Here is a 19,669-nt window from a genome sequence, read left to right as displayed (position 1 = left end):
ATCGAAGGTCAAGACTGCCTTAGAAGGGGTAACGCCTCCGTCCCGGTACCCACCGAACCGATTGTTTGTGCCGGAGGAATTACAGTCCGACGTTATTCAGTGGGGTCATTGTTCCAATGTAGCCTGTCATCCAGGAGTAAATCGTACTAGATTTCTAGTTAAGCAACGATTCTGGTGGCCATCTATGGCTTGCGACATTCGAGATTTTGTTTTGGCCTGCTTGAACTGTGCGATGGGTAAGACTTCCAATCGACCCCCAGATGGGCTTCTTCAACCGCTGTCTGTCCCTTCGAGACCCTGGTCCCACATAGCACTAGATTTTGTTACCACCCTCCCGCCATCCCAAGGCAATACAGTTGTTTTAACCATAGTGGACCGGTTCTCGAAGGCAACTCATTTTATTCCCTTGCCCAAATTGCCTTCAGCCAAGCAAACAGCGGTGACTGTCATCGATCTCGTCTTTCGGTTACATGGCCTCCCGACGGACATGGTCTCTGACAGGGGATCCTAATTTATCTCCAAATTTTGGCAAGAATTTTGTAAATTACTGGGGGCCACTGTCAGTCTATCTTCGGGTTACCACCCCCAGAGCAACGGGCAGACCGAGAGAGCCAACCAAGATTTGGAGAGAATGTTGCGATGTATTGCTGCCAAGAATCCTTCCTCTTGGTGTCAACAACTGACAATGGTGGAGTACGCCAACAACTCGCTACCTGTGTCATCCACTGGCCTATCTCCGTTTGAGGGTAGCTTAGGGTACCAGCCACCTATTTTTTCTAGTCTGGAATCTGAAGTCGCGGTCCCCTCCGCTCACGCTTTTGTCCAGAGGTGTCACCGTACATGGACCAGAGCCCATGAGACTCTGCTCCAAGTAAGGGCGCACACCAAGGTTAAGGCCGATCGCCACCTGTCAAGACCTCCCGTGTATGTCGTCGGTTCCAAAGTGTGGCTTTCTATTAAGAACATTCCACACCGTTCCGTTTCTAATAAGCTAGCTCCCAAATTCATCGGCCCATTTCCTGTCACCAAAATCATTAGTCCGGTGACAGTTCGCCTCAAACTCCATCCTGCGTACAGAAGAATTCATTCCATGTTCCATGTTTCCAAATTGAAACCCGTGTTTTATTCACCCATTAATCCGCCAGCCCCGGTTCCCCCACCGCGGCGACTCGTAGATGGGGAACCCACTTATTCGGTAAATCGTATTCTGGACTCAAGACGGAGGGGACGCGGATTTCAGTATCTGGTGGACTGGGAGGGTTACGGTCCGGAGGAGAGAAGTTGGGTTCCTGCTAGGGACATTCTGGATCAGTCCCTTATTGATGATTACTATCAACAGGTAGGTTCCTCTGGGAGCTCCAGGAGGCGCTCCTAGGGGGAGGGGTACTGTCACGGTTGAGGAATTCATTGACGATCCCTTGCACTGTGTGTGTGTATTTTATTAATTAATGTGTGTGTGTGTGGGCGTGGTCGCTGATTATCCTCCGGCAAATCAGCGACAGGTGTTGTGCATTTCCACTGTCTATTTATACTCACCTCATGCGTCTTGTGTTTGTCAGATCATTTGGTTTATGGATGTTACCTGTTGTGTTCCTGTTTCTTCGGCTCCTCGTGTCTCCTGGTTTGTCTCCGGCTGGAAGTTCGCCGTAACAGTTTATGTCCTTCGCTACTCACCTTCACTGGAAGCACCACTTCACGTCTGACCAACGGATCGAGTTGTCCATGCAAGCCTGTGCTGCCTAGTCATCGGCATCTTCCAGCATCACTGAGATCTGTGTCTGCTTCCCTATTTTCTCTCTGAGACTGGTGCTATTCATCTTATTAAAGATCTATTTTACTTGCTATTGTCCCCACTATCCTTTCGTTACACCATTTTAATTATATTAATTAATAGAATATCCATAAATGCAGAAGTGTTACCACCATTAAAGCAGCAATTACAGAAATTAAATCTCTTAGACTTTGTGGCTGTAATGAAGGAGGAGACTTATAATATAACATATTTGACTTTTTTTAAATGTAACAAAATATTCAATACTGAGGGAGGCAGAATCACCATATTCATCACCCACTAATAATTTCATTGGAAAAACTGTGCATGTTTAAGCGTTGCACAATTGTTTTCATGTGCGTGTTTTGTTTTGCTTAGTTTTTCGGCAAAGCAGTAATCTGTTCTGATTATCTAACACTCAATGCAAATTACACAGAAATGTTAGATTATAATTGCAAATTAGACCAAAGTTCCAAAATATTCCATTCAAGTGATCTGTCTGGGAATAATTAGTGCTACATTCTGTACATCTCCAAATATATTTTCTCATTTGCATTTATGCATTTAACATACACTTTGATTCAAAGCAACTTCCAGTGCATGTAATGTATGCATTTCACTATTATGTGCGTTTCCTGATAACTGAACTTGCCACAACCTTTGTTTTGCTACCAGTGTACTCCTTAAGTTAAGATATCAAATAAATACATGAATAAATATTTATAATATATTAATATTATTGCAATTCTTGCAAAACCCTTCCGTATCTATTTCTGTAATTTATTTTGAATTTACTTTTGTATTGTCACTTTTGCATCCAATGTGGAAATAACAGGGCAGTGTTTGTGCACTACATCTTCTTCATTCACTAATGTATGCAAGTCTCTAGCTATTCGTACAGTGTCAGTGCCATGGTCTTTAATAAGAAAGCACATTTAAGCCTACAATTAATTTTCATGTGCATGTGACATTACTCCACAACAAGAATTGAGCACAGTCATTAGCCAATAATAAACCAATAGCTAGTGTGTAATACCAACCCATCCAAAAAACTGTGCAGAACACAGAAACAAATGCACTGAAAAACGCAGTATCGAATGAGAAACATATCATGATAAATGGATGTTCTAAAGAAATGTTTTTCTGTTTTTAATTTAATCTTTTGTGTTATTGTTCACATTCCCTCAAAATCAACATCTCCCAATAATACTGCATCTAAAAATCAAACATCTACAGTTATTGTAAGAGCAGCAGATGTTGATTCAAATCCATGGATGTCACATCTCTTTATTATAATGGATTTTCTTTTAATGATGCAGATATTTTCGAAACTCAAGGGTCAAATTAATGCACTGTATAAAAGTGCCCCAAAAAAACCAATGTCTCCAGGATTGCTCAACAACACATTACAGCACAGACTTTAAGTGCTATTCAACTACATGCCCACTGATCTTTCACTATAATCAAAGATCAGACTCTCACCCACTAAACGGGAGTTTAACGGTACTCAATCATGTCTGATCGTTGTTTTTATTAGATGACTGGTTGTAAACAGAACATGTAGAGCACATGGTCAGGGAATGAACTGCATTTCTCTTCATATGGCAAGTGTGCTTGTGTATTACTGTATGTACACTACACACTAACCTGGTTGACCAGCTCATTAAAATTAGTGATGAGACCAGCACGGAGAGATGATTTCTCTTCTACTGAGAGAGTACTTGATTAGAAAGAGAGAAATACAGAGTGTGACAGATAGAAAGGAGATTGTCAATACTGAATCTAGTGTCCCTGAATCACAGAGGAAAACAGGGACACTAAAAAGTATTTGGTCACTCAGGCCACTTTTTAAGGCATTTATAATTAAATTCTACAAAAAAAAAAAATAATGAGCACAACAATGTTTTAAACACTGCTACAGTAATAACAGAATAAAATTATAAATAAAAGAAAACGTTCTAAATTCAATTTTAAAATAAAACATTTTAAAAAAGAAAAAAGCTATTTTAAATTGTAATAATATTTCATAAGGTTTACTATATTTTTGTTTTGTTTTTTAATCTAGCCTTTGAGATCATGATAGACTTCTTTAAATGTTCTTTAAATTAAAAAAAAAAAAAAAAAAAGTAAATTCAACCTAACAGACCTCAAGCTTTTGAATGGAACCCTTCTATTTACTAAGTTTTTTTTAAATGTAAAATCAGACATCAACAATGGCACTAAAACCTGAGTACACATTGTTCTAAGCTGGCTGAGAGAAAAATCACACCCTTTTAACCTAGTACACCTTTGAGGACTGAGTACTTTTGTTCAGCAGAGCCAAAATCTCCAGCAGGTCACTGACTAACCAGAATTTGACTGAAGAGTTTCTGTGAATTACAGCAGGGCAACAGAATCTAATTAATCAGGGCGTTCACTGGAGGCCACAGGGGACAGAAGCACTAAAGTAAGAGTCTCTCAAAATCGGCTGGTCTGTCACTTCTGAGGGCTGGAGGACAAAACCACAGAACATCCAGACAAAGAGGTTTTTAAGTACTGCAGTTAACTATGCTTGACCCTTGATACCGGGACTGTCCTGTCTGATACAATATTATATTGTAATTCCATTTCTCACAATACGTATTGATGTTTTTTATGTGCTCATGGTAATAATTTCCAACAATTAAATTAACTGAGCAAAAGGCATGAGAAACAGAAACCAATATCTCACATGTTTCAGTAGTGATTTAATTATGATTGTGATGCATCAGTTATTATGTATTTGGGTATAGTACACATAAAAAGATTACTGTATAGTGATGTGTAAGATAGTTGGCAATATAGAGCTCTATTTCATGTAACATTGTATATGCGTAAGCATTATTTTTGAAGAACCAGAACATTCATAGCATTCGACCTGACAGAAACACTAAAAAAGATCCTATGAAACAACACTTACTACATCACATTGCCTGAGGCTCTGTTAACACCAAAATCAGAAACCACACACTGCCCACAGATGTTAGCCAGTCATAAAACTTGAATTCAGTCCTCTAGCAACAGCAGCTTACGTTATGAGATTGTTCAGAGTTTGGAATGTTTGAGGAAATTCATTGTTTTTGCAATTCCATCTAGTGCTGCAAGTGAAACCAAAACGCTTATAACATTTTTAAATACTTGGTAATTTAGAGGATTTTCACTGAAATTAATACCTGTTTTTAGTTTGATATTTAACAATGAAATAAAAGCTTGACTAAATTGTCAATTAAAATTTATGAAACAATTAGAGGTTTGAATAAAGCAGACAACAGTGGTAGAAATGATAAATCAAACTGCATTTATGCAGTGTTTTGCAATTACAATTAGGGTACAAAGACAAAATACTGTTCTGCCAAATAAATAGGACTATTTTGAAGGATTAGTCACTTCTGGGTGGTCAGAAATAAAACAATCAAACGAAACATTTTGAATAGAACCTGGATTTTTTTTTCATCTCTGCAGTTCCAAATGACACTAATTTAGTTACATCAATAATGAAGAAAAAAAAACACTAAATTACATTAGACCGTGATTTTCTTAATGGGCTGTTATTAGTTGTTAGACTGAGATTTTTCTGGTCTGCTTTGACATAAATGTGATAATGGTTCTATGTGGGCGATGAACACATTTCTGAAATGAACATCAAACTCATCTCTGAGTTACAGAGACAACCTTGATGGAAAGTCTAGAAATGGCGATGAAGAACCAGATGTACTTACTGGGGTGCAACTCTTCTCCAGTAGCGATCGATGCCATTCTTGAAATAAAGGACAGCTAGCCCTCTCACATTGATGTCCAGCAAGTGATTATTAAAGATGCTCTGAACAAGTCCAAAGAAAAGGAGCGAGAAATGAACCTACAAACCCAAAAACAATCTTTGGGGTGAAGTGAAAAGTTATACTTTATTCTATAAATAGCATAATCCATTGCAACGTTTGAGGTTTGTAATATATTTTAACTGAAGAAAACAAAAAACAGCAATATTGTGAATTATTATTTTTTTTTTTTACATTTTAAAATAACTGTTTTATATTTTAAAATACTTTAAAATGGAATTTATTCCTCTGATGGCCATTTTCAGCAGCTATTTCTCACATCACCCTTCAGAAATCATTCTAATATGCTAATTTGGTGCTCAAGAAATATTTATTATCAACACTGAAAATAGTTGTGCTGTTCTTTGTTGAATAGAAAGAAAAAAAACAGCATTTATTTAAAATAGAAACATTTTGCAACAAAATAAATTTATTTACTCTCACCTTTGATTAACTTAATACATCCTTGCTGAATTATTAATAATCTATTTCCAAAAAAAAGACTTAATAACCCTAATCTTTTGAAAAGTAATGTATTAGTACTTTATTTATTTATTTTATTTTTATTTTATTTTTTCAATATATGAATATATTTTTCACCATTTCCCTTCCCTTTAACTTTTGGGCAGATGAGGGGCAGTGTCTGATTATTTTTTTTTGTTGTTATTATTATTTTATTAATTTTTTAAAAAGTCATTTATGACATCACTAGTGGAACAGAACTTACAGGCGTCACCTTTAAAATATGTAAAAAAGAGGATTTATGCATTTCCTGAGGTGAGGTGAGGCAAGTTAGGTTAGCGAGGCTAAAGTCTAACACTGAATAATTAAAGGCTATTACACACTGGAATGAGTTTTGAGGTTTAATCCAGCATGCCATGTCCGGAATAAGAGCACGGGGAGCGAGGAGCAGGCCAAGGAAAGCTAATGCTCATTGATAAATATGTAGTAGCAGCTGTGCTCAAGAGGGAGCTTCTCCGCCAGGCTCTGACCCAAACCCCCACACTCGGCTGCTCAGAGACCAGGGCTCATTCCACTCTGCCAGATAAGAGTCCATACAGAGACCCATTTCCTACACAAGACGATGAGCAAAGGGTCATAAATTACAAAGGATAATCACGAAGAAGAAATTTTCCTTGCATGAAAAAAACAAGAAAAGAGAGGGTGCATTACCCAGTATGTGACAGGTGAATATCATATCAATAGACAGCTGACAAGTAAACATGACTCAAAAAATCGCCTCTGCCTAATTCACCTCAAGGTCAGCTAAAGCACCATTTGAGTAGACAAATAAGCTAAATGAGTCCATACCAAGCAGGCTGATTTCTTTGGGTGACAGACCAAGTGACAGAGGGTTGGCTCAAATACAAACAGATAAGAGAGGCTGATAGGATGTGACAGACATTCTTATAGCGATGCAGTCGAAGTCGACGCCTGCAGAAATCATTGAAGGAAAAGAGTCTGCTGATACGTTGGATTGCACTCCGTTCCCTTGCAATCCTATTTCATGCTAAACCTCAATAACGAAGGAGTCTGTGCCAAGTTTGAAGGCTTAAAGGATTTGAGAGGACATCTACACCACCATAGCCAGTGCTGTATGACAACACAGGCCCTGCTGAGCCCCCCTCAGGGGACGAGAGGGGTTATACTGGCCAGGCCTGAGGGTCCACAGACACCTCATTCTCTGGAAAGAGCAAGAGAAGATTTAGTCATACACAACCACAAGAGCAGAAACTGGGATTTCTGCAAATCCTGGAGATTTTTGTTGTTGTTTTGTTTTTTTCTAAATAGGCATGTCAAAAGTACAGAGCTGCACTAAGTTAGAAAAAAAAGCAGTGTAGGAGTTTTTAAGTTTTTTTTTTTAAGTCTGATAAACTGATATTCTGCCCACTATTTCTTAATCTGTACTCTCAGTTTGCACCCATAGATTTGTAACTGCGCCCTTAACTTAAAAATGTCTGAGGAGACCTAATGATCCATGTTGGACTAATTATTAAAATTTTGGGTTCTGTCTTTTATACCCTCTAGCGCCACCAATGGATCAAAGATGCACTGACAATTACTCTAATAACTTTTAGCGTACAAACAAAATGTATTTTGTTCTGGTTGACCTAAATTTACATATTGTATCCTTGCATTCTTTGAACATCATCATAAAACAAACAAACAAAAAAAAAAAATATATATATATATATATTTTCCCTTTGGACCTTTTTTATGGGAAATTTATTTAGTGCCAGCCAGATTAGAGAAGATATAAAATCACTTTACAGCCCATTTATTCTTAAATCACCCTATAATGATGTTTAAATTATATATCATATGATATTACTGAAAATTATAGTTAATCTTAAGCATTTCCCTTTCTTTGTGTTCCAAAAGCTTAACCCAATAGCTCATCACATGCTAGATTTTTTATCAGGCATTGAGGAAGGGGTAAAGGATTCTGAAGGGTGATATTTCAGTAAAGATACCAGACTTTGAACAGAATTTTCATCAATAACAGCTGTCTATATATTTTTTTTATTTAAAGATGGCATGCAGTGAAACTTCACTCCCCTTCATCTATTTTTTAAATGCATGTTACAGATCTTATACTGAACAACAAAAGTCACTTCTTCTGTTTAATCGTGTATAATTTGTTAATACCTACTTCTATCTGTTTTATTTAACAGCATCAAGAGTGGTGGAATTTTATTTACTGGTACTGACCCTAGTCCTTAATCAGCCTTCTGCTCCTCCTGCCCATGAAAACTCATGCTCAAACCGAAAAATATCATGCCCCGGGACAGCACAGTCTCCATTGTAAACAAAACAAAGTGGTCTAAATGTCCTCCCCATCTGCCTTTGTTCAGCATCTGAAAGTTGGCCAGATTTAAAAAAAAAAAAAAAAAAGGAGATAAGCCATGGCATGTAACAGAATTACACACCCTGCGTTCAGAAGCATTTAACCTCTGTGCGGCTCAAAGGTCATTACTAATTCATCTGCAACCAGTATGAAGTTTAAAATATTAATTTCACATTTCAAATAAATTAGCTCATGTGCCAGTGCAGAGGATGAAAAATAAATTGCATGAATTGTATATTATTATGAAAGTGATCTGGATTTAGTATGCAAAATCAGTGCCCTCCTGGACCACTTAGACCAGTGTTGTTTGGTTCGCAATCACTGGCAGCACATGACATCCCTTAAGAACTGCTGCATACTTCACTGGTTTAAAAAGCTTAATTTCATATGTTATTTTGTAAGAAAAGTGCTCATAAATAAAACAGTGCCATGGCATGAATTGCAAAATGAGTCCTGACAGCTAATGGCCATCTGGTGAGGAGGTCAGCCCACAGCTCAGATGGATCAGCCTCCAACAAAATCTCCCTCAATGTCACGGCCCAGTGGCCGAGAAACCACAATGGTCTATTCTACTATGTGGCACATTTTTTAGTGAACATCATATGCCTTAAAATATTTAGGAAAAATATATAAAATCGTTTAAAACGGACAAACTGTGGATGAAACCTTCAACAATTAACCTACTTTCAAAACATAATTTTGATTTAAACAACAGTTCTATGTAATATTCATATAGGGGACATATTGTATTAGCCCTATACTTAAAGCATGACATAATATTTAAACTTATAACATTTTACATTACATTTAGCCTACCTATTTTATCTCACATTTCTGACTTTTTTAAAGTTTAAATCTCCTAGTTTGGACTTTATAACTTGATTTACTAAGGCTGCAGACAAGTAAGGTTTTTTTTTTCAGGGTTGGAGCTAAACTTTGCAGGACATCGGCTCTCCAGAACCAACGTTGCCTACCCCTGCACTACGAGAACACAGCACTGTCTTGTCCTCCATTGCGCCTGCTCCTCTTTCCAGATCCCTCCATAGGATCAACAAGATGAGGCTGTTGGCGTGTATCTAGCACAGCATTCAGGATTTAAAACATGTTAATAACACATAAGTGTGATACCCAGACTCAAAGATTATTAAATGTTTTTAAATGGGTCAGATGGTATATTTTTCTTTTGGTTTCTAAACACACACACATATACATACATATACATATACATACATACACACACACACACACACACACACACACACACACACACACACACACACACACACATATATATATATATAGAAATGGCCACATTATTACTCTACCCTCAGTGGAAATGTGCAGCAGGTTACAAACAAACGATGGATGAAATGGATCAGACTTTTGTGCTGTGGCTGTCTGTACTCGAGCCAAGACGATTATTTAATCTCTCTGAGGGGAAAGTAATTGTTATGCAGGCTCTTGTGGAGTCTAGCTCTAGGGGTGAGCAATATGACCAAAATCATAAACAATTTATTTAGTGACTTATATATATATATATATATATATATATATATATATATATATATATATATATATATATATATATATATATATATATATATATATATATATATATATATATATATCAACATGTAAGGTTATTCAAAACAAACAAATTGCATTATATTAATGTGCAAAGTTGCTTTGCTTGATATAAAACTACTTATACAAATATATTTTTGACATGCCACGAGCCTCAGCTGACGTGTATCACAAAAAAAATTGAGTAAAAGCCACATAAAATTTTGTCACCTACATTCGAACATTTACTTCTATTGCACCACTAAACTGCTCATATTGTGGCTGTATGTAGCAGATTCTCACCAGCAGCACTGAGGAGAAGCCAGGCTGGGTCTCCCATTGGCGAAGCTGCTCCTTTGCAGGCTTCAGCACAGCTGTGTCCTGACTGGTGGCCTGGGTCAAAGCCTGCAGCACCACTGAGCTGGCGCTCTGGATGTCCATTAGGTCAAGTTGCAGACACAAACAGAGCACACAATGCGGCTCGTTTATTATCTTAATAGACTGGAATCCTGACAAATCAGTTAAAATTGCTACCCACCGGAGTACTTTGCTTTTATGAAACATTTAGAATACTATGGGAACTCGTTATATACCACATATTAACTACCAGTGTTGGGGAGTAACTAGTTACATGTAACTTAATTACGTAATTTAATTACAAAATAAATGTAACTAAGAAATAAGTTACTAAGAAAAAATGAGTAATTAAATTACAGTTACTTCTGAAAATTTTAAAGATTACAGTGGGGATTACATTTGAATATTTACACACATCCACATACAGATGTAATTGATTTCTATCCCAAATTGAACTGACTATTCTGAGACGTACGGCCCTATAATTTCCGCGATCCAGAAACATAGTCTGGTTAGTAGAATCCAGTCATAAAAACGGGATTGCTATTGCCTAACACGGACGGAATATGCCACATTTTGGACAAATATATCAAAAGTACACTTGAATCAAAGCATTTGCAAAGTTTTAATATTTGCTATAAATTCAGAGACAAAGGTTACTGTTGTTAAACCATGCCACAAATTTACATATTTATTTATTTAAAAATAAATACAAATGGTAATCCATTTGCAATAATAATAATTAAAAAAAACATGGTTACTGTACTTTTACGTAATAAAAGCAGTTAATTTTTGTGAGGGAAAAACATGACTCGTGTTCAGTATTAGGATTTTATATTGTAGTGATGCACTCAATTTGACATGTAGGCAATTTACAAAGTATAGTTTTGTTAAATCTTGAGTGTTAAAGTCATGAGGTAGATGGATAACAGGGCAAAATAAAGAGACTGAAAAGAAAAAAGAAATGAAGTGAAGGTGAAGGTGAAGTTCAGGAGAGAACTTTTAATTATTTTGCATGTCCCCAAACTAAAGATTTAAATCTTTTTTTATATCAGGTCCATACAAAAAATAGTGTTGTCCATGAATTTGTTTGTATGAGTTTGAGATTTCCCGGTCTGAAATTTTATCCCAGTCCACCCCATGTGGAAATTAATGAAGCAGTGAAGTGACATTCAGCCAAGTATGGTGACCCATACTCAGAATTTGTGCTCTGCATTTAACCCATCCAAAGTGCACACACACAGAGCAGTGAACACACACACACACACTGTGAGCACACACCCAGAGCAGTGGGCAGCCATTTATGCTGCGGCGCCCAGGGAGCAGTTCAGGGTTCGATGCCTTGCTCAAGGGCACCTAAGTCGTGGTATTGAAGGTGGAGAGAGAACTGTACATGCACTCCCCCCACCCACAATTCCTGCCGGCCCGGGACTCGAACTCACAACCTTTCGATTGGGAGTCCGACTCTCTAACCATTAGGCCACGACTTCCCCAAAAGCAGACATGCAGACATGTGTTCAAATTTGATCATCTTAATTCAAGTGATGAAGGATGGTGAAAGTCTGACAGTATTGAGCACTGCTGTAAGGTTAAACCTGAATGGTGTAAATGTTTGAAGATGATTAACAGTTGCAAATAAACATTTATTGGAGATTTTGAAAAGTAATCAAAAAGTAATCAAAAGTAATTAGTTACATTACTTTAATAAAGTAATTGAAAAAGTTACACTACTATTACATTTTAAATAGGGTAACTTGTAATCTGTAACCTATTACATTTCCAAAGTAACCTTCCCAACACTGTTAACTACATACCCCGTACTTACTCAATAATATGCAAATATATACATTTGAAACTCAAGGTCACACACATATATTATTAGTACTACATTATCCTCAATAAGTCATTCTAAAATGCTTCTTAGGTGCTCATAATTTGGTGCTTATTATTAATTTGTATAAAAAAAGTGTGCACTACTTAATATTTTAGCAACATTATATATATGTGTGTGTGTGTGTGTGTGTGTGTGTGTGTGTGTGTGTGTGTGTAGTTATAAAATATCAACAAAACAAAAAAAACAGATGAAATGTAACCATACCATTATAATGGTAAATCCTTGACAGTTTTGAATTCATTTCATACACACTTTTCTTAAAAAAAAGGTGGCAAGCATTGCAAGAAATCACTGATTTATCCAACACTTAAACTATCAAAAAAAAAAAAAAATATATATATATATATATATATATATACATATACATAAGATAGTTCTGTCAACTGTTCCTAAAATCCTGGTGAAAATTATACAGAAATCTGCATCTTAAACCCAGACTTTTTAATTTCACAGAGGAAAATGACATCAAGTTGGAAATCTTTGCATTGCAACTCTGCCCCCTATTTGTGCAAAACATAAACTGGCAATGTTCTTTCAGCAACCTGTCCTCAATCATGCCAAAAACAAGACTGGTACAGCAGATGGCATTAGAGGTTTCTCATCTCATGGACAAACAGAAATTGCAGGTTAAATGGCATCCATGCTTTGATAGAAACGAGTCCCAATTTTTTTATTTTTTTATAATATCAAATAAAGCACAGATGCTGTGCATTTCCAATTATGAGCTCAAAAGCTCTTGTCTTGTGTGCTGCAGAAAGAATACAGTTGTAAGCAATGCTTGAAGTACAAACCCATAGTTAGTTATTAGAGCGATAAGCACAACTACACTGCAAGCATGCACAAAGGTGTTTCAAGCGGAAGGCGGCAGCTGCGATTTGTTAGTTCTGGGCAATCTTGTGCATAAAGATTCAAGCACTCTATATTTGGTGCACACATCTCATCTGAATTAAAATAAAAGGTATATTTTAAAAAAAAGTTTTTTATTAACCCTGGGTACCTCCATGAATACACCTGATGCTAGATCAGGGATAGGCAACGTTGGTCCTGGAGTGCCGATGTCCTGCAGAGTTTAGCTCTAAACCCTAATCAAACACACCTGAACAAGCTAATCAAGGTCTTCAGGATTACTAAGGCTACAGACAAGTGAGCTTTTTTTTTCAGGGTTGGAGCTAAACTCAGCAGGACATCGGCACTCTAGGATCGACGTTTCCTACCCCTGTGCTAGATACTGTGCAAACTATAGAATGTTGGTTAAAATCTGGGAAGAGCACATGATAGTTTACTCCAACAAAAAAGGTCAAATGATCTTGCTTTGGGTTCAGGTGCTTGAGCAGAATGTCATATGGATTTGAGGTATTGTGACATATATTTCATTGGCCTTTACAACATGACATTTAAGCTGTGATTAGAAGTAGCCTATATATTGCAAACACTGCAAAGCCACAAAAGACAAATATGACATGATACCTGCACCTGCTGGCAGATGTCATAAGCACACAATTCTGGGGGCCAATAGCATGTTTTTACACTGAAACACAAAATGCATTGCAAGAAACATGAATCTGTATTATAATTATACACTTATACGCTGCTTATTAGGTACACCTGTTCAACTGAGGCAAGGTCTTTACAGGTGATCTGTATCTGGGGCTCATCTAGTTGTCGTAGTCTCCACTGTCTTTCAGGGCTGTAGAGGTCCTTTCTAGGTGCTGATCTGGATACAGACTGGATCTGGTGGCTACGGTGACCTCGGAATAAGAGCGAAACAGACTAATATTAACGTAGATGACATTCTTCTAATGATGTAGCAAGTACATCAGTGTTTTGGAAAGTGTTCCCGGTTCCGGTTTACCTAATTAATGCAGCCTTAAAATCCTTTAACGGATTTGGATATTAGAATTATTTTTGGATATTAGAATTAGTGTGTTATGTGTAAACCAGGTTAAAGAGATGGGTCTTTAATCTAGATTTAAACTGCAAGAGTGTGTCTGCCTCGCAAACAATGTTAGGTAGGTTATTCCAGAGTTTAGGCGCTAAATAGGAAAAGGATCTGCCGCCCGACGTAGATTTTGATGTTCTTTGATGTTATCATGTCAATATGGACCAAAATCTCTGAGGAATGCTTCCAACACCTTGTAGAATCTGAAAGCAAAAGCAAAAGGGGGTCCGACCCGGTACTAGTAAGGTGTACCTAATAAAGTGGCCAGTTTATGTATTTCCAGTTTCCAATTTATGTATTTGTCACACCAAATACATTACAAATAACACTACATAAACCCATATCGGTTTACCTGTGTTTAATGCCATTCTAGCTCCTGTGGCTATTTTCATGGCAAGAAATATTATGGCTGAATTATATAACGTTTTTATAATTTATTTTTGCTAAAAACTGCAAAACTGTATTTGGCTTAACTCTATAAAAATTCTCTTCAAATGAGTTAACTGAATCACAAAATGTTCTCACTGAGTTAAGACCAGCACAATCTAATAAAACATGATAAATGTATAAGGGGATTCAAAATAATTAATAAAAACTAAACTAATATAAAATGTAGCCTAACCTTTTTCCCTTCAGGTTTGGAAATCACCATTTTAAAATCTCCTATTGCAGATTTTCATGTAACAGTACTTAACAATATAACAGAACTTATTTTTTTTTATTTTTTTATTAACCGTTTTATTTAGCAAGAATAAAATCATGATAAGTAAACTGATCAAAAGTGACAGCATTTCTAATTGAATAAATGTCATTTTTAACTTTCTATTCACCAAAAAAAAAAAAAAATCCCGAAAAGATTTTCCTGAAAAATCCCCTTAACTTCCACAAAAATAGTAAGCAGCACAAATGGATTCAATATTCTTAATAATCAATAAATGTTTCTTGAGCAGCAAATGAGCATATTAGAACTAATGGCTGCTACAAATTCAGTGTTGCCATCTCAAGAACAAATTACATGAAAAAAAAGTCACAATATTAGTGTTTTTATTGTGTTTTTGATCACGCAAATGCAGTCTATAAGAGGCATTATTGGAAAACATTTAAAATAATACACCAGAATCAAACTTTTGATTGCTAGTGTAAACAGGATTACCAAATTGTTCATATTAAATTTACTTCTTTAATACTTCAATGCTATTATTCATTAGAAAAGTTTGAATGCTTATCATGCTTTGACAAGTCTATTGGTAGATGTTAAAAACTCAAATAAGAGAAACTACCACCGCTATTATTAAGTGGCCAAACAGGCATGGATATCAGGTGATGCTAATCACATAGTAATATATCAAATTATTAACCACCCTGGCTGATTTGTCAATCTGCACGTACTTTCAGGGAAAACGCTGACACACATTCCCTGTGTGTGTTCTTAAAACTCATCCCACATCTGAAGATAGTTCAGAGTCACATCACAGATTTAAATGATTGACAGATTACATGTTGTTTGACTATGTTGTAAACAAACTAAAGATAAAGCTAAAGAAACTCTACTGTACGAATGTTGGCCTACGGAGCATAGTTAAGAATTTAACGTAACAAATTACTTCCATGGGATACGTTTTGAGGTACCAAAACATTCTCTAAAGTTGCAGCTCCTGTTGAGGTACACACACACAACAAGGGGCATTTTGCAAATATATTTATAATATTTTATAAATGAACCTAATTTGAAATGCAGTACTAGCTATGTTCCCTCCCAGTGTTATTATGGATGTTATTACTCTGACTTGTTTTCTTTATAATAATAACAACAATAGGTTCTTTCATAGTGAATATATTTTGTATATGTAACTGTAAGCATATTGTTCATTGTACTGACAAAGATTTATTAATAATATCAATTATTCTTGAAACATGCCATATTATTGTATCAGATTGAGATTTTTTTTTTTTAATTATACATGATTGTAGTTGCATTTGTTGTCCAGCAGGTGACGCACAACTACTACAATACGTCTTTCTGCAGCCTATAGTAAAGAGGTTACTCCTTATAATCAACTAAAAACACTGAACCCAAATCACCCATTGGGTGTGTGGTTAGGGTTTGGGTAGTCTTGCATAGTTAGACTATAGACTAACAAAGACTGTGTGTGGTCTGAGGCTGTGCTTGGCTGAAAGAAAGTCTGTTCTGTGTCTACTGTTTCCCAGTTACACTAGCCTATACTTTGCAAAGAACATCAGATTGAATATTGGTGGAAAGCAAAATGGCCCACACAGACAATGAAACCATCTACTTCTGTTGTTAAGAGGCAAAATTTGCAGCCTGGAATGGACATTGAGAAGAACATAGTTTTGCTTCTAACCAAATAAAATCACACTGCTGTCAGTTCAGTACAACTGAATCAATTTATTGAAATATATTATCAGTCTGAAGAATTAGCCTTTACATATGAAATAAAATCAACATGTTAAAATGCATATAATTGTTGTGTTATTATTATAAATTATTATTTTAATGTTTTCATTATTATTAAAGTAACTTTTCAACTACAATAGAGTGTTTGTAGGTCTAGGTGAAATAAAGTGTATAACCAACATGTTTATGATTATTTAAGGACATTTTGATATTGTTTTGAAACTATAACAGTCCTGGTTCATTTCTGACACTGACTGAAATGGAAAGTGACAATGTGATAAAACCACAACCTGTTTACTGTTTTGAACATAAAATGGGGAAAGTACACCCTTTTCTGTGGGAGGATGTGTGGGTACAGAACTAAAATCACAGCTTCACAACAAATATATTCTGTCTGTACCAGGGCTCAGCGCTTAGAATACAACAGGTTTTTTTATTTTTCTGTAACATGACTATTGTTATATATTATGTTATATAAAGTTGAATTTATCAAAGATGCAGTATTGGGGTTGAATCTGGATATAGGTGAAGGAAAGAAATTTAAAATATCAAATGTCATGTGGCTTAAAAACATTAGAGAGTAGGCCTACATTTCTTTAAAAACGACCTATTCAATTCACACTATGGAATTAATTATAGTGAATCATAAATCAAAGCATTCTTCATTCTCAATAAGAGTGTACAAATGTTTCTGCTTTTGTCATGACACCTTATGCTGTCTTTATTTTAAACGACTGGATTTTAGAGACTCAGCAGTTCCTCGCGTTGCCCAGATGTACTACATGTATCAGCACACAGTTTTATGAGCAGGACTGTGGGTTTTTCATGCTTTACTGGTCAGCGTTGAGCTTGCCAATACGTAAGGGACCGATCTGAGGACAACCCATGGCAACTGCGTGAGAATGTCCAAGTTCAGCAGAATTTACTATGCCCAGCAGACTGAGAACTGATGAGATCAAATTCAGCTCTAAAAAAAATCTAACTCATTATAGGGATGCCAGCCTCTGGTTACAGAAATAATTTTCTTCTTCCAAAGAAAATCCTTCCATAAACAGACTGGCTGGTAAAGCAAAGCCACGCACACCACAGTGGTTGAATGTCAGTGAACTCAAGTAACCCAGTTTAAGGTGAGACCATAGCTCTCTCAGCCAATCAGAAGCAGGCAGAATCATGCTGCTATTGTGGACCAATCAACAGCCTGCATTTATTTTTTATCTTGTAAATAGTATTTTAGTTGCTCACACCCACAAAATCGTTTAACATTGAAGGTGCTTTGTTAAGCCGCCTCTCATTTTTTCTGTCATTGCTTCACTTTTCTTTCATTCTTCCTTCTCACTTTAGACTACTGCAGAGGTGTTCATATTGACTAAACAAAGCAACAACTGTCATCTTTACTCATACATTTGTTGGCTTTGTAGACCCACAGTAATCAATCTATCTGTCTGACTGTCTGTCTGTCTGTCTATCTATCTGTCTGTCTGTCTGTCAGCACTTCAGAATAGGCTGCATTGTACGCTGTTCTGCAATGAAATCTTCTCCTAAAACAATAAAACACTTGTATAATTTCACACATTCCAACAAGTGCAAAACGTTTCCTTGTAACAGAGCTTGAGAAATCTGCCCCTTTCCATGACCGTGTTCAGATGAGGGAGCTTGTTGTAACCCCGTAGTTTGTGTCCCACCACACCAGGGTGAGGGGCAATTTCACTTTGATGTCTGTGGGAAAAGTCTATCTTCAGTGGGATTTAGTTCCTTGTGATTTACAGTAAAGAAAAAAAGTGAGTCACAAGACAATTTGACCCCAAACATAATTTTTCTGGGAGTTATTTCCCTCAATGTGATTCATATAAATTTTCTCTGCATTGTCTCATCACTTTTCTGATGAAATTACTAACCATAATGGGATTCCACAGCTGTAGTCATTTAAGTTCTCAAAAGGCCTAGAAGGATCTCCAGTAAAGTATGACTACTGAATCATGTTCTTTGGTTCTTGTAGTATGATATTGTATTACTTGCAATTGCTTACTTGTATTACCAAATACTGAGTACACTTTTCCCCAAACTCTTCACATACTCTGTTACCAGTTCACAATTTGATACACTCTTCCAGCATGCACTAAAATCAAAGAAGCATTTCACACATCTCAAAATCAGCTCATTTCATCATAACAGCAGTCATCGTCAATCATGCAAGACTAAGTCACACATTTAATAAAGTTCTTCAGTAAAACTGGTTTGTCAGAAAGTCCATTATGATACCTTTTTTCTATTTCTTTAAACTTTTCTGTGACAAAATCATTAAGAACGTGTGTGTGTGTTGGGGGGGGGGGGGGGTTCTATGTCTTTAAACTTCCATCTTATTAAAAGGTCATTTGTAGGTGGATGTATCAGTTTGCTTCAAAGTGACACAAGGGTCATATGTATAGTAACCAAAGGTACACTAACAAATTTATGTAGTTTTCACAGCATTATAACTGTAAAATGAACAAATCCATACTGTAGAATATGTTTACAGTATTTTGCTGTAAATCTCCAAAGCATCATGGGCAAAATTACAATAGCATGAAATTTTACAGTAATAGTATTTTCCTGTGAATCATAGTACAGTAATTTTTAGCAGGATTTTTTTTTTCTCAGATGGATTAACTGACGAGATGTACCTAAATGTTTCCATTTAACCTCAGAAATGTAAAAGTTGCTCATAATTTTTTTATCGTTGTATAGACCAATTCAGAGTAGACATCACAGTTATGCCACTTGCAGCTGCGTGTGCATAGTAGTTGCAGAAAAACACTGCGAACAAGTAGAGGTAAATAGGTAAAATCCATGGAATAAGAGAAAAAAATATACATATATTTGTGCCTTTTGATGTCAAGATCGGAAATGCAAATCATTTTTATAGAATACTGTCGTCAAAGGCGCCATTTGAAGCTAAATGCTGACGTTTAAATGGACATATTTTGGATGAAAACTGCTATGATTACTCTACTTTTAAAGTTCCACTCACTTAAATGATACTTTGGCATGTGTAGTCTATTCTAAATAATG

At 36.2% G+C, this 19,669-nt stretch overlaps 1 protein-coding gene and 1 pseudogene across 2 annotated transcripts in view; both read right to left on the bottom strand.

Annotated features, from left to right (window-relative positions):
* LOC132098267 (importin-11-like) overlaps positions 1-10,529 on the bottom strand; it is a 45,366-nt pseudogene extending 34,837 nt beyond the window's left edge.
* The window catches only part of LOC132097611 (Rieske domain-containing protein), a 143,343-nt gene that overhangs the window by 47,120 nt on the left and 76,554 nt on the right, over positions 1-19,669 (bottom strand). The gene's annotated exons all lie outside the window — the stretch shown is intronic.

This window comes from Carassius carassius, chromosome 21, assembly GCF_963082965.1.
Source record: "Carassius carassius chromosome 21, fCarCar2.1, whole genome shotgun sequence".
In the NCBI taxonomy this organism is placed as follows: domain Eukaryota; kingdom Metazoa; phylum Chordata; class Actinopteri; order Cypriniformes; family Cyprinidae; genus Carassius; species Carassius carassius.
Note: the sequence above shows the minus strand (reverse complement) of the source record. Positions and strands in the feature narration are given on the sequence as shown.